At 49.1% G+C, this 16,898-nt stretch overlaps 1 protein-coding gene across 3 annotated transcripts in view; it reads right to left on the bottom strand.

Moving 5' to 3' along the window:
* The window catches only part of Mct1 (Monocarboxylate transporter 1), a 183,410-nt gene that overhangs the window by 66,857 nt on the left and 99,655 nt on the right, over positions 1 to 16,898 (bottom strand). The window contains exon 1 of one of the 3 annotated variants that reach the window (XM_075682528.1): positions 890 to 1,102. The exons of the other annotated variants lie outside the window; for them this stretch is intronic. The gene's annotated coding sequence lies outside the window, so the exon portion shown is untranslated. Of the gene's footprint in view, positions 1 to 889; positions 1,103 to 16,898 lie in introns of those variants that run through there. 3 annotated transcript variants of the gene reach the window in all.

Raw genomic sequence — 16,898 nt, 5'->3', positions numbered from 1 at the left:
TCGTACAAAACGAGCACTGCGAGCTGCGGACGTTGTCTGTGAAACGATAATCTTGCCAATAATTGGTGCAATGCTCAACCGTGCGCCATGCGCAGACGAACATTCACGGCTCATCTCGTCCTCTTTAACCATGCAACACCGTAGACGTGGAAACATTTTCACATAGTATACAGTGAGCACATACAGCAGGACATCTTAAGTTAATTTACTAAATTCTGGGGTTTCACGTGAGAAAACTACGATATAATTACGAGGCACGCAGTAGTGGGGTACTTTGCATTAATTTTGACCACACGGGCCTCTTAAACGGGCCCGCAGTGCGCGGTACACAGGCATTTTTTTTTTTCATTTCGCCACCCCCCCAATCGAAATGTGACCGCCTTGGCCGGGATTTGATGCCGCGCCCTCGGGCTTAGCAGCGTAATGCAGAAGCCAATTCGCCACTACGGCGAATGCCAGGCCGCTTTAAATACGGCCGTGTAAACGTCGTAGCTCAAGAGACAGCCCGGGCTTTGCTTGCATACCGATCGAGGCGTGAATCGTCAACGATAGTGCGCACACACGCGGATAGCGTGAGGGTGGCCGCCGCAGCTGTTTGTGCAACGGCTCGCGCGATGGGGGCTGCTGCGATGCAGCGACCGAACACCGGCAACGGAGGCGACGGGATTCTTGAATTACCCCGCTGACGTTGTCCGTACGTTCTGCACAATGACCGCGATATCGCTAACCAGCAGGTTGCGGTAGTTTACGTCGTCAGTGCCGCTTGCGCAAGAACCACCCGCGATGTGACAGTCGCGTCGGAGAGCGGCGAATCGACCCACGTGCGCGGCGACAGCGGTTCCAGGCCACGCGCAACCAGCGGATAAGAGGAGGCACGGTACTCGCCTACCTTGACGGCGCGTCCTCCAGCACTCCGATGGCACTCGCACAGAGCCGGTGTCGAGCAACTGCGTCCCGGCGGGATGAGCTGTCACGCCGCCAAACACACACAGCTTCCCACCGCCGACTTCACGGACGATGAGTGAGCACTCGCTGCTCGAGCGCAGTGCTCTGTCGCTGCACTGCCTCGCGACCCTCTCCGCGTCAGCGGTGCTGCGTACCCTCGCCACTACCGCATCACTACCCCCCCCCCGCCCCCTCCCCGGCTTGGTCGGCACTACGCGGGGCAGGAAGGTACGAAATAATCGTAGGAAGTAAAGGCTAAGAGACGAGAGCAACTCGCTGCCGGTCCGCGTGACGCAAGCCGCGGGTCGCGAGACTCTCTCAGCTGTTCGAGCGCCAGCAGGGCCGCGGGTAAACAGCTGTTTGGACCCCGGCCAGCGCAGCCTCCTTTCCTCCGGGTCCGCGCGCTCGCCCCTCGCGGCGTTCGTTTCTATGCACACTCTGGACCTCCGACAGTCTGGATGAGAAGCGTGCCTGCATTCTGGGAAGAACGCTATAACGCAACGCGTTCACCCTTCACTCTCGCAACTGCTACCCGCCTCTCCTTCGCCTCTTGCTTTATTCTTGTAGTTATCTTATTCGGCGTCTTAGCTTCTGCTTTTCCCGCCGTCCTTGGCTGCCTATAGTATCGTCAGTTTTTCGCTCCTTGCTTCACGAAACGGTAAGTGTGTTTACCTCACACCGGCCTCGGTTGCAACGTCCTTCATCATGGCCGCCGCCTCTGGAGCAACTTCGGCAAACGAGCGCCCTTCGTCGCCCGAGCGGAGGATGATGTCGATACGTCTGGTGAACCCACGGTTGCTACGGGCCGGCGGAGCCGCGGTCTGAATCCAATGGTGCTTCGCCCGACGCCTTCCGCTCGCTTTCGAGGCTAGGGCGTGGAAATGTCCCCGGTCGCGCTGGCTTTGCTGACCGTGCTCTAGAGAGACCGTGCTCTTGGTGCTCTAGAAAGAGCCCGCGCCTGCGGGGACCTACGTCACCGCGCAGAATCTGCGCAAGCTCGACGACGGCAGGGAGCAGCCCCAGGGCTTCTTTCAGCGTAGTTCACTCCCTCGCCAGTGACCAACGTAGCTGTGGCTCCACCGCAAGAGCACATACATCACTCACGCAAGGTCCAGTAAGAGAGCCAACAAATATGGCCGCAATAAAGTGCGACAAATCTGTAGGTTCGGCACGACGTCGCCTCTACACCATTATTATTACTGTTATTATTGATCGCGTGAACATATATGCAAACATCACGAAGAGAAAGAATAGCGCGCTAGCAATTGTCTCCTAGAAGGCACACCACGTCGAACCGCTAGCAGAGAAGAGAAAAACAGCAAGATCAGGAGTTAAAGAAAGAAATGAAAGACAGCTGTATAAAGAACGCATCACACAATCACACGCACAGTGCCAGAGCTGTAGACGGGAGTATAGTCCCGTGGTTGACGAAAATTCCAGTACGCCTGAAGTTGTGAGCCTCACGTCGAGTTGACGCACGACCTTTCAGGAACAGTACATCATTAAGCGTAGTTCGTGCGAGATGAAGTTGTGGAGGCTTGTTCATTAGCAGACAGCGAGAACTGCCGAAAGCTGTACATTCTACTCACCCTGCCGTTCAGAACCACGCATTAAAAAAAAACAAGAAAAAAGATCAATTCTGCGCGCACTTTAAGGCAAATACAGTGGCATGCATAACGAATAGCCGGGAATCCAGACCGATAGGAAGTTGATGAACGCAACAAAAAATTATAAACGCAATTCGCACCCTTACACCCAAAAACTGTCTACGGGTGTGAGTTACTGATTGATTTACACCCTTATTTATTTTAAGAGTTTAGAATATTATACAGTGTACGGTACAGAAATGACGTAACCAAACAGACAAGTTATACACATGCACGCATGTCTGTAACTTGTATAACTCTAAAGCAAGCGCGAAATTTCCACAGGAAACTCCGCACTTGTATGAACTCATTTTGAACTCCTGATCAGCAACAGCTTTGAGTTTCAAAAGTGATACCTATGACGGCCATAGCTCTCCCTCTCTCTCTCTCTCTCTCTCTCTCTCTCTCTTTCAAATGCAACCATTCGTGCTAGGATAAACAAACGCTCTCCCGAGCTGCGCCTCTGCGAACGACACGCGTAAGGCTGAATTTAGCATCGGTGCATGACAGAGCAATGGGTTCTTTCCTCTACCCAACGATACTAAATTAAGGCGCATGGGTAGCGCGGTTGCAAACACACAAGCGTTAATACCATTTGATGTTTTCGTTGCACGCGGTATTAGCAAGCGACCCCCTCCGACCGATTTGAAATATGTTTCGCATCAAAAAATTGTGCAAGCACCCAACTCCTCACCTCCGATGATGCTGACAGAATGGGGGAGGGCAGCAACTATAATTAGGCCGGCTGCGTGCAACGTGCGCTGACCTTTTACCGGTGCTTAGCAGTTACTTCGTGCATGCCTCTTAAATCAAATGCCTGAGGACGCGTGAAGCACACAACCGTTATGGGTTCAGTGGGCGCACGAGGCGCTTCGAGGAACACTAAAGCAAAAATTAAGTTGAGCTGCATCAGTAAATCACCCTTCTGCATTGCTAAAACAAGCCACTCTTATCGCGAGAAGGGTCTAGGCAAGCTAGAAAAGGTGAAAAAAAAATCTAGCGAAGGGTGGCGACACCGTCTTGAATTTACCGTACCAGCTCGCCTTGACGTCACAGATTTCGACAGCCTCATGCTGCTCGGGCATATTTAATATTTTCATCGGTAGAGATTGACTTTAAAAGAGCCAAAGAGTGAACTTGATTTATGTAACTTTCACGGCGACACAAAGAGTGAAATGCGAGAAAAACAGTTGGAAACTAGTGGAGTCTTACTGACGTATATCCGCAGGGAGGGGGGTCGCCTTGACACGAAATTCGATAAGAAGCACTATGACCTTCATTTCTTCTCGTAGTGACGAAGCTTTTGCCACAAAATTAACAACAATATACATTTTTTTTTAATTTCAGACACCTAGCCTAGATTGAATTAGTGTTTCTGTTTACTGTCCCGTCAAAGGTCTCGAAGGACCACCGAACTTGAGATCGTCACCCGTCGCGTTGGCGCAGTGGCTATGGCGTTCAGCTGGGGGTTCGAGCCACGAGGTCGCGGGTTCAGTTCGCAGCCGCGGCCACCGAATTTCGACGTGACAGAAATTAGCTTTACTGCGGCGTTCCAGCTCATTGCCCCACTGTTGCTGTGGGACGTTAAATCAATCAATCAATCAATCAATCAATCAATCAATCAATCAATCAATCAATCAATCAATCAATCAAAGACCGCTGTGAGTCTGCGAGAGCACGGCTTGCTTGCATCCTCGATGCCCCTTTAAGCGGCGAGTGCCGCGACGGACTCTTCCTTGCGGCACCACCGTCCTTGGGACCCACGGCTTGTTTGCCCGGTCCACACCCGTAGCCCTTGACAACCCTGGACGCGCGTGTTGGCTCAACCAGTGCTCCCACAACACTGGCCTCGGCATGCAACGGCGCTGCCGTCTAATTAGGTAAAAATTGGGTTCCTGTAAATGCGGGAGGGGCTCTAGTCTCGCTGAGCTTGGCCTACACGACGGCTAACCGCACTCGTGCATGTGGGGCTCCATAGTGAAGTTCGTGGCGTGCAAACAGCACTGAACATGCGCCGCGTACGTGTAGTGGAACGCACGTCGGTGTCGACGTGACTTCCACGAATACTACACTTACTGGCCGGCTGGCTGCATTGCGTGCTTCACTGTATCAGACCGAGCAGCCCGGATACGCAACTGTAGGGTCGCACTTTGTAGCACTCGGAAAGTGTCTATGGAAAACAAAGCGAACAAAGACGTCGAGAAATGTAACACGTACAGCCCATATCGTCTGTGTTTAGCGCCGCTTCTTTTCCTGTGCGCGGATGTCGAGTACATTACGGCACGTTCCACGGTATAATCGGCCCCTCCCGAGGAGGGCGCAGCACGAAAAGACATGGCGCACAGGATCCATTCGCGTTGTCAACGCTCGCAGCGCCCGTCTTCCTCACGTGGCTGGTTTTGCAGCGAGCCCGAGCGAGATGTCGCATATTCTACTACACACGTGGCGACGCCGGGAAACGCGGAGTCAAGCTACGCTGCATTAACGCGTTCGTATGGGGGCGTTGTTAAGAATATACGATGATGACTCAAGTGTCTCGAGAACGTGCCCGAGAACGTGTTTACGTATATGAAGAACTGAAACTGTCCACCGCCTCGCTCGCTCAGAGAGAGGAGGCCAGCTGATATGTCAGTCATCGATTCCAAGATGGCTCCACACTTCGGGCGGCCCCGCATAGCGGCGACCACGTGCACGGCGACCCGCACCAGACCTCGGGCTCGGTCTCGCATGCGAAGCGCCGCCACGCGTCTCACGTCACCGCATTGCACGCGCGACACAGCAGCTTCGGCGCGCACGCGACGGGACGGCGCTGGGGCGGCGACGCCGAACGCCCAACGAGTATCAAAGAGGCCGCGCATCACTTCCCGAGAGAACGCTCTTCTCGGCGCGTGCCGCGCTGCCCGCGAAAAGAGAACGCGTCACGAGGCGCGTCACCGCGTCGTGCGCACGAGCGGGTCTCTGGCATCGGAGCTGACAACGGGTGGCGCAAGGCGCCGTAGATTTTAACGCGAAGTCAAAAAGAACAAGAGAGAAAAAAAAAATAAAGCGACGAAGATAAAACTTTTCGTCACCGCCTGTGTTGGTGGAGCGCCAAGACGACGTTCGGGTCTGCTGCTTCCAAGTCAGACTGGATGGCTGGCCCCAGGGGCGCGTTAATGAGAGAATAAAGTGGCCCAGGACAAGAAACGGCGCAGACACGAGAGGAGGGACGCCCAAAGACAGTGGAAACGACGATAGAGACAAAGAGATTCCGACCCCTTTCTTGCCGCTGTCGGTTTTTCGGCGCAAATGATCATCCGACGAGGCACCCACGCAGAGTGCACGGGCATGCGATGAGCTGGAAGCCCAAACTGGAGGTACGTTGCTTGACTAGGACACAATCGAGGGTAAAAAGGAGGTAGCTTTAATGGCGGGTGGTTCTGGCAGGTTCACCGGCGAGGCAAATGACTCGCACAGCAATGACAGGCTTCACCACAAGCGAGGTGCAAGAAAGCGGCCAAGGAGCGTTTTGTGTGGGCGTGTACTCGGTGCCCGTACGGATGCGCCACAGCAGACGCACTCAGCCCTTTGCCGCCTGAAGAGTAATGCAGCGCGCTCAGACGAAATAGCAGATGTTCGCACCTGCACACTACGCTGTAGCCTTTTGTTGCAAGCACTCAATTTTCAAACACTATAGCGCAGTGGGTTACTGAAGCACCAAGGCACGACCAAGGTATGATCGGTCGCGCCCTTAAAAGGAACATGAGGGCTTCTGTTACTAAATACGTCGTCTGTAGGCTGTAGCACAAGTACAACTGAAATTTGAGGGAAATATTGTTTCAATTTCTGTAGACCGCGAAAGAACAGAAGATGCCGTTGCTTCTGTCACGTTCCGGTAGTAAGCCCCGTTTCTACTGAAGTTTCCTTCGTTTCTTGCGACGACAACGGTTGCGTTTAAGATTACGTTACGTTGGGTTAAGCTTAAGGTAATGTTACATAGACTAAGGCTTAAGATTAGGTTTAAGATTAGGCTGGGATAGGTTAGGTTTAACGTTCGTTTAGGTTGGGTTATGTTTGGTTAAATAGATCCGTCTATCTTGGGGTTCGCTACCGCTACCGTGTGCCCTCTTCTAATCGAAGCAATGTTCCTTGACAATGTTCCACAAACGAAGGCCATAAAGCTGGGCGTGTGTTGGCATGAAATAAAGGGTAATTTATGCGCCTAGAGACCCTGTCTCCTTTCACTCGATCAGACAGCAGAGTATAGGCGATGTAACTCACGTGTTGTTTCTGTAGAAACATCTTTTGTATTCCGTGGGCCACAAATGGGCGCGAAAGAGGGGTGTGTGCATAATACCTACTTCTACAGTTTTAGTGTTTCACTGTTTCACGAGTTTTCTATGTTGTAATGACGTGGTGTCACAGGAAGTGCTTAGTTAAAATAGTATGCGGATCCCACGCAGTGCGGGAATCGGCGTACGCGAAGCTTTCGTGAGCGAGATAAGCGAACTGGCACATTACGACAGGACACGCACCGCAGAACTCAGTGTCGAACGCTTCCACCAGCGAACAAGGTGCGCCGCTTGCGGAGAAAGCGGAACTTCTAGCCAGCATTAAAACGTGTTGAATCACAAAACACAACGGGCTTGACCTCGCAGAAACGCGCCACAGCAGCAATACGATGAGAGACGTGCAGGGAATTTCGGAGAGGAAAAGGAGGAAACAACTTCATTCAAGAGAATTTTCAGAGCTTTGTAGATGGCAGCTTGTTTGCGGCGACCTCTTCCGCCCAGACAATGATTTTTGCACTTTTTCTTCGAGGGAGCGCATCAAGGTCTCCTATGTCGTTTCTGGTGGAGCTGGCAGAAGCTCTCTCGGTGGGGGAAGGCCCTAGCTTTCCCACAGGTTGAGTCTTTGGTTTGCTATCCGTTTTTATCGCAGTTTGTGTATATTGGGTCAACCTCTCCATTTGCAAAGATCGTTAAGCGATGAGGGGTGGTGAGGGTGTTAGATTGAATTCGGCAGAGGACAGTAGCCTGCGTTCTCGTGAAGTTGCTGTGTAGTATAGGATATACTATCCTGTCCTCTTTTTATATAGCTTAGTAAATTCGTTGTAGGAAGTCCCTACCTCACCTATGGGGGAGTCCGGTTCCAAGGAGAGTGCGACCCGGTTTATTAACCCTCAAGCTACTTTATGCGCTTCCTCGTTGCCGGGATTTCCGGAGTGTGCGGGTACTCAGACGAGATTGATTTTGGTTCTGTCTTTCTGATTGAAGTTTCTCGGGAGCTTGGCTGTATTTAGTCTCACACTACCCCTCATATAGCTGAGAATAGCGCCCTTAGACTCGCTAAGGACAGTGTGCAGTTGGGTTCATGACGGCCAGCGATATGGCCACTGCTTCGGCGTCTTTGGTCGATGCGGCTCTAGTTGAGGACACATTGACGATTCTATGTTCTGCGTCAACGGCATTCGGGGTGTATGTGTTGTATTCTCGGTTGGCGGCATCGATGAAGACCACCGTTTGGCCTTGCTTGTGCTTTTCGCGTAGTTTGTCTGCCCTGGCTTCTCTCCTGGCGTCGTGCCTACCCGCCAGGGTGCTTTTGGCTATTTATTGGTGTGATCTTTAGGTAATGTCTGACTGCGGGAGATAGTGGTGCTCTGCCTCCCGTGGTGTGTATGGGTTTAGTGTTCACTCTACTCACCGCATGTAATCCCGTCATCCTGTCTAATAGCTGCGTTATTTGTGATGTTTTGTGTTTCGATCAGCTCCTCTAGGGTGCTGTGCACTCCAAGTTAGAAGAGGTTCTCGGTGCTGGTATAAACAGGCAAGCTTTGGGCCTATTTGAACGCTTGTCGAATTATAGCTTCTATGTTATTCTTGTCTGATTTCCTGAGATGACAATAGGGGAAGGAATCGACTATGCAGCTCATTGAGAGTGCCTAAATCAACCTACACAAGTCCATCTCCTCCATTCCTTTGTGTCTGCTGGCCACTCCCTCGGGCAGTCCACCCATTTGTTTGGCGGTGTTCTGCAGTTTTGTGAGGGCCGTAATATTCGGCGCGTTATGTTGAATAAGTATGCCCAGCACTCTAATGGTCAGAACCGCAAGAACTGGGCTGCTTTCCAACACAATTTTGATAGATGTTTGTTGTTGGGCGTCAGTCTCCGGCGTCTTATTGGCCTTATTTCTAATGATTAGGAGTACGAATTTGGAAGGGGAGCACGTTGGCCCGTTGTGCCCGACATACTCTTGGACAACGTTTGCTGCCTCCCGTAACGCGTCACTTATCGCACCACCCGAGCCGCTGTTTGTTCATATGGTGACGTCACCCGCATATATGGCACGCGTGATGTGGGGTATCCTCTTATAGTTGTTGTCATGGCGATAGTGGAGTACGGGCGAGAGGACGGCACCTCGCTGGGTGCCTCTTGTCCCTAGCGTAAGCTTTTGACCAGGCATTTCATCCCGTGGGATGGTTGCCGTTCCTTCCATGAGTAAGTCGGAAATGCAGGCAAACTTTCGCTTACATTAAACTGGGATAGGCCATTTACATTGCGTTACACTGCGTTACACTGTCAAATGCTTTACAGACATCCAAGCCCAGTATGGTACGAGTGGCTCTTATTGGGCTTGGGTCAAGATTGTCTTGTTGCCGTCGAAGCATAATGTCTTGTGTTGATATAGACACGCTCTGAAACCGATTAGCGTGTAAGGTAGTGGGTGTTCTGTTTCAACGTTATGGTTTAGCCTGTTTAATATTACATGCTGCTTGACGTTGCGGGACGAATGGGCCCCATAACTTCTTTTTTTATCCAGACCTGGAAAATGCGCGCGCTCATTTTTGATAGCGGAGCTGTTTAGCCTCTCGTTGGCCGGGATTTTTGGGACTGTGCTCACCGAAAACCAAACGGTATCTGGAAAAGCGCTTTTTGGTGTTTCCGTGTAAGATAATTATGTTTTCTTGTATATTCGAATTACAAGCCGACGATATATCATGCATGCAGGTTGTGTGTAAGTCATATTTTACAAATTTTGTAGCGTATTTCAATTTGAGAAATTGACTTAGTTCATTAACGCACTTGCGTCAGCCGAAGGGCCTACTAGAGTGAGAATGTATGCTGCACTTCCGCCCACTCATGCGCGGGCGTGACGTACGTGTGGACACGACGTACCTGTCCTTGATGCGTGGGCGCTCTGCCCGTGGCATCTGTCGCACCAGCGTGTGCTACGACCGTAATCGACATTACGGCAAAACACTTTTCGTAGACGCACTCAGGCAGATCTCAGACAGGCAGCGGGACAATGGCTTTGCCTTTCAGTTTACGCGCAAGAGACTTAGGTTCGCTCGTATAGTCGAATAACAATCCGAATCTATCATGTCAGCAGCTTGTGTTTAAGTCGTGCTTAACTCACTTTCTGACGCAATTAATTTTTAAACATTCATTTAGTCCATCAAGGCACTTGCGCTTGATGGAGGGCCTAGAAGTATGAAGATGCATGCTGGTCTTCGGTCACGTGCGTGCACATGTGACGCACGTCGCGTGTGGTGGTGGTGGTGCTTCTGTAACGCCGTCTAACGTCGGAAGCACCTTCTCTGCACATCCACTTTGGCGGGTTGGAATGACGGAGAATTTGTCTGTATGTGTTGTTACGCTACGCGCCTAAACGTGCCAAGCGTTTCAAAGCACTGGCTTGCACTAGGTGAATTCGTAAGGCGTTTTATTCCACCTTTTAGGCATGCCTCAGTGGCCTAATGGTTAGAGCAACGCGGTTCTGTGCTGGGCAGGGTATTTAAACGGCTAGACAGACGCGCATGTGTGCATACAAATTGCAGAGTGAGGGAATGAGCCAAAGAAAGCACATTGTTGACGTTTGAGATAGGACGCGCACTACGAATCCGCGTTCTTCTAGAGCCTTCAGAAGGCTGTATACTAAAGTCGTCTACTTGATACCCAAAACAGTGTTTAAACAAGGATTGAGCTATGGTTAGCGTAGCCGCTTTAGTGGACACTAAAGAGCACCAGTAAGTTAATTTGGTGCGTTAATGTATATGTTCAGACTCGATTTGAAGTTATAAGTTGAAAGAAAATGGCCATTGGCAGTTGATATGAAGGGAAAAGTTTCACTTCTTCAATTTGGCTCTCAAAACCCAGCTCTTGGACTTTAGTATTACGTCACCAATTTATTACTTTGAGAAATACTTTATTCTTTATTGAAACAAGAAAATAAAGAAAATTATGTAAAATTTATCTCAATCAGCTCCATTTCAAAGTATTTTCTAATATTTGGGCTTCTCTCAGGCAGTAAAAGTTCCGGAAACTTGCTGCGTTCCTTATAAAAATACAACGAAATCCATCTTTACCGTTAAACAATTAACTAGACCCGAGCAGACGCTGTCAAGGTATGAATCGTCATGGCGAGCCGGTCTGGAGACATCAAGATGGCGTCGTCATCTATCTCATTTTTTACGTCTCCGCTGGCTCGCCCAGACTCCTCTCACGGTAAGGGTGGCTTTGCTGGCATTGCAAAAGTATATTTGACCATAACAGCTTAATTCATTCTTATCTCCAGTGTCCTTTTGAGCAGTTATCGCACTGTAAAGACAGAACGCACTGTATTAGTGCTAAATCTGCAGCGCAACAACTTTCTCTTAGGATACCGACTATCCCAACTCCTAAGTTAATCAAATATCCAACGCGGCGTCATATGTAAACATGTAATGCGGAGTGATTCGCGTTTACGAAGGGTTCTCCTTTCGGAGAGCCTGCTCGCGCGAGCACCTGTGCGCCAGACACGCGTCGGCTACCGCGGAAAACTGCCCGCGGCAGGAAGTGGCGCAATCGCCCCGCGCACTGCGGAGCGAAACAGAGTGCGCGTTCGTTGTTCCGGGGCGTCCGACTTCCTTCAGCCGTTGTGTCGGGGTTTCGTGCACTACAGCAGTACACATCTGTCGTGTGCCCTATAGCTTTACCAACATCGTAAACGTAGGCGACGACGACGACAACGATGATGATGTTAAATATAACAATAATTTTTTTATTGCCATCTTGAGTTTGTAAATTGAAATACCGTGACTGTCAAAGCCCTGTGGAGGCTTGTGGGACAGACAGGAATAATAATAATAATAATAATAATAATAATAATAATAATAATAATAATAATAATAATAATAATAATAATAATAATAATAATAATAATAATTCTTCATGTCCCGAGTTGCTCATAAGTGCTTTTTACGCGATACATTGTTAATCTCGGCCGCCCACAGTGTGAAAAACTGATATTCAACCCTCGTAGAAATTTTTATTCGCCATAAACACCTGCTTTAAAACGAAAGGCACGTTCAAACAGAAAAGTTAAAACAAACTGTGGTGTGGTACGCACCAAAATGAGGATACGATTGCGAGCCGCCCCGTCGGGGTGGGGGGTGAGGGGGGGGGCTCCGGATCGATTTTCACCACCTGGGCTTCTCAAACCGCGCACCTGATTGTCCAAGTAACGCTTTCACATTTCGCTCCCATCGAAATGCGCGCACTGCGGCCGGGGAGTTTTTGCTTAGCAGCGGAACCCCGTTGTATAGCCGCTAAGCCACAGAGGCGTGACATGTTTAAAAGTACGTACCATATGGGTACACCCGTGAGCAAAAAGTATATGGACCACGGACTGCGCGACAAATCAGATTTTTACTTCACACTGCAGTCCAAACTTAGCATTGGGAACTTTCCATTCTACTCGTCAATTTCAGTTTATGCATGCTAACTGCTGAGAAATTAAGTTTTCTCGGAGCACCGATGGTCCGTATACTTTTGCTCATGGGGGTACATATAGTTCGGCAAGAATAACGTTTCTTTTTAATGCACTCTAGCCCTCCTCTAGTGAACTGCATTTCACTTTTTTCTCAAACCATTTCTATTTTGTACGCTGTATACAATAATGGAAATAAAATCATATTTGTCATTAATCATTCGTGGTTATTGCATTCATCCAACATGACTGCATCCCTTAACGTGCTGTATTAACGTATACCCGTCCCATTGCTGAACGACGACGGCTGGTGGTTGAGCGTTGATTCCCCTTCTCGCGTGTTTTACTTTTCCCATCTTCGAGGATATAAATTACTGCTCAGGGGCTGTTATACGCGCTCCAATTTGCGCCTTCCCAATAAAAAAAAAATGATCAGTTTACGCCGAAGACCCGTAGAGAAACGTGGCCCGTTCAACGTCTCTTCCAATGCACTCCCTTCATTCAAGAAACAAAAATGCACTGCGAAATTTTTATATGCTCCATTTAGATTGCGATCGCTAGGTGCCCAGCACGAGAAAACAGCATAACTTATGCGTTGGAACGGTCAGCACTGTTGGCCACGTAGTACGCGGAGACGATCGTTATGGTCGCTCATCTCCAGTGACTGCGGGTCCTCTGCATAGCAAAGCCAGAACGCGATCCGGCATACAGTTGAACTGAACGTGCGCCTTACAACCAAATCAAGAAAATAGAAAACGAACCCATCGTCTTTATTGTCCGTGTGAAGAAAAGAGAAATTAAAGCCCAGACGAAGAAAACGCACAATACAGACAATGAAGTCATAGCGCTTCACGGCCTGGCCTCATTGTCTGTTTGTATATATATATATATATATATATATATATATATATATATATATATATATATATATATATATATATATATATATATATATATATATATATAACTGTCAGAACAATCGAGGCCATTTTTATTCTCGTTGAACAGGAAGGGGTTACTCTCGATGTTCGCGTGTCCAAGTATTTTACGGCAACAATTATATTTGCACTAAGGTTGCGTAACCTAACACACCTACGTAGTACACCTACGTGGCACTCCTAACAGGAGTGAATGATTTTGTTGCAAAGCCTGGGAAGAAATTTACGTATCTAAGGGAAGACTAAATCTTCCACAACAAGGTGCGCTCTTAATGCAAACACTTAAAACGGGGATCTACTGCCAGTATATTTTTCAACTTTATCGGAAGACCTGATATGAAAAGTCAGGCAGGCACTTACAAAGGTAGTCCGTAGGCATACATGTTATGACTCAACTGAAATCGGTGCCGGAGTACCACTAATGTTGCGTTCACTTCTTAAATGGACCATACTCTTCATATTAAGCAGCTGTCGGTTTCTCCCTCGCTTCTGATGACGGCATTGTGCGCACAGTCTAAATAATGTAAGCGTCATTGTAGCGTACACGCAGCATCTACTCTAGCAAAAGTGCAATTGTTCTTTTACAACTCTTTTCTAGCGGTGGAGTAGAATGCCACAGAGCGATTGTAGCCCATACTCTGTCCACAGCGCTCAAATGCTTTCTGCATCGACGGCGAGAACTCAGCGATAACTTCTATGAGTAGACTTCGTTGTAGCAAAGCCATACAGCGATACTGCGGCATAATACGCACACTGAAGTGTCACGGTTTGAGCCCCACTTCGCTTCTCTCTGGTTCCCCAACTTCGGAGAAGCACTCGCACATGCGGTCACCGAAAATAATTCCGGGCTGTAGGAGGAGCTAGCCATCGCGCAAGCGACGCGCGGTCGTCGTCAGATTTGTGAATACGCTGCTTCCGGCAGCACGTTTAGCTCGGACTCGCACAGAAAGGTTGTTATTCCTTGCGCGTTTGGTTCGTTTCGCAACGAAAGTAAAGTGAAAACACTGTCCACGTGAGGCCGCCCCTGCGATACACCAGTGGTGCAGGTCGACGCACCTTCTCTTTAAGACTCTCTCACTTTCTGTCCACGTGACGCACCTGCGATACACTTGTACCACTGGCCAATCGCAGGTGAGCTCACGTGGACAGAAAGTGAGAGAGGTTTATGGGAGACATGACTAAAGAGGCTTAAAGGGAAAGTGTTCCAGTTACTTTCGTGCTTGAATGAATAAAGCAACTTTTTCTTCAAGAAAGTAACTGGAACGCCATTGCATTTCGTTGGACACATAATTTAAATGTTAATTAACGCAATTAAGGTAATTATTTAAGTATTTTGATTTCTTGTTGAAGGAATGGCCGCGTGCTCGAGTAATTTACATCAAGGATTAGAACTGTGCTATCTGTCACAGGCAATTTTTTTTTTAATTTGGTACTGCTAAACTGCCCCCATAAAAAAAATATATATATATATATATATATATATATATATATATATATATATATATATATATAACCGGTCCGTCAAACAGCGGTCAGGGAAGTCGTAAGCCCTAGTCGACCTGGCCTGATTTAGCGCTCGGCCTTTAGTTGCTCTCTGGTGTTTGGACGTCGTCCCAATCGCGCGACACAGTCGTTAAGGGACATTAGTACGAAATCACTCTAGTAATCTAAGCAGTTCGAGCCATTCGTTAAATACTCGGCGTACTCCGCTCGCGAAGACCCGGAAAGGCATTCGGTGAGCGGGCGAACATAAAGCAAAGCCTTAATCGAAGCCCCACCAACAGCGCAACGCGCTATTTCCGCAGGCTCAGCCATCGATACCGCCACTGAATGACGAATGAGTGCCTCCTATCGGAGGTGGATCACGCAGGGTGCAGAGGCGGGCGACGAAACTGCGCACGCGCACTCTTATCGCGGCAATGGAAGTAATTTCGGTAGCATCTCAATCACCTAGTGCCGAGGGACGCATGTCTTTCGACCTCACTACCCTTGGGAAGAGGCTACAGACTCTTCCAATATGACGGTTGCGCGGCAAACTAAGTGTTGCAGGATCGCGTTATGGACCTAGGCGGGACTTGCAGAAGGACCTATTCAGGAAGTAGAAGCATTGCACAGCAACAAAGAGACAAGAAACCATTCACATGGACGGTGGCAATACTTTTTATTCTATTTAGGAGCCAGACCCATGGATCAATATATATCTAAACGCAAGCTTCAAGTCTCGCATCATTGTCGATGGTCCGACTCCTTCGCCCAAGAAATTATTACAATCTTCATGTTTGATCGTGTACTTCCCTTCCGGAGTCAGCTCGAAATCTTTGCCATTGCGGTAGAATAGATCACGAGAAAAAAGTGATTGTAGTAAATGTCCTCTTTCTGATCTTTTAGGAAAATGTGAATGCATTTTCTGAAGGAACCTCTGTATTCCTCGCTATGATTTTTTGGCTTTTATAAATGTGATGTTGTCGTCCGCCCAAGCGACGCGGCGTTTAATACACGTCGGAAAAATTTCCCATGTGTTTTCCTCATACGGCCTTTCTGGGCAGTTGGGCGTCTCTAACAGAATCTGCAGGTGGGTCTCACTTTCGACCTCGGTTGACACAACTCAGTGCATTTTAGAGTACAGCTCTTGGACACCTGTTCCTGCGGCGAGCCTATAGGTGTCACTTGTAACCGAGCGAACGAGCATTGCGAAAGGTGAGTGCGAAAAAGCGGCGATTGCGAAGAGGCGCGAGGAGGAAAGCGGAGAGAAGGTTGCAGCGGAACCATGAGGTGGAAAGCGGAGGAGGGTATGGCGAAAGGGCGTTAAGGAGAGCGGAGTGCCTGTGGCAGCCAGGCATGCGGCCAGCGCGGAAACAACGCGCTGGCGTGGGCGTTAGACCAAGTGCGCATGCGCTACATCGCCTGCGGCGCCGCCGCCGTTAGAGAACGCGCACCGCGTGAGCCGCGCGTTCCGGCGTTCACGCTTTCCTTCTGAGCAGTGGGTGACGCAACCGGTGGAAATGGTTCGTCTGCCGCTGCTGCTAGGCGAGCTGCCCGCGTAGATCAGTGCCGCCGCCGAGAAGACCCTGTCGTTCAGAAATAAATTCTTTGCCACGATATATCGCGAATTCAAAACACCTAAACAGCTGCGCTCGAAATGTCCATTAGGGAGTATCGTAATCGCCGGTGAATTTTTTTTATTTATTTGAGATTTATGTTCATAAAGCATTTGAGAACTCCTATCACACCGATATTATTTAGTCACGTGCACATGCACACATTGGTAATTTACATAAGTATCACCTTAACGCGTTTTTTTTTTCTTTTTGGAGTTAATGAATTGAAAGCAGTAGCCGAGTGCGCGTATAACGCGAAGATGCTGAGCATGCACTCAGCGTCATGAGAACGGCTTCATCGCCCTTACAACCGGAGAAGAAACAAGGGAAGAAGTGTATTAGCGATGAAAGCATTAGCCCCGTTCTACAGTACAGGCTGTAATATGACAGGCGCGACTAAGGCGGGCTTCTCCTTACACGGGTAATTATTGTGGAAAAGCCAGCTTTTGTAGGCTCTCTCTAGCGAGCTATGCACGCATGCACGTGTGCAGGTAGAAGCAGCTTCTGCGACCTACCGCAAGTTCCATATTAGAGAGCATTGGTT

The sequence above is a fragment of the Dermacentor variabilis genome, chromosome 2 (genome assembly GCF_050947875.1).
Source record: "Dermacentor variabilis isolate Ectoservices chromosome 2, ASM5094787v1, whole genome shotgun sequence".
Taxonomy (NCBI): domain Eukaryota; kingdom Metazoa; phylum Arthropoda; class Arachnida; order Ixodida; family Ixodidae; genus Dermacentor; species Dermacentor variabilis.
This window is presented reverse-complemented; position numbering and strand designations above follow the sequence as displayed.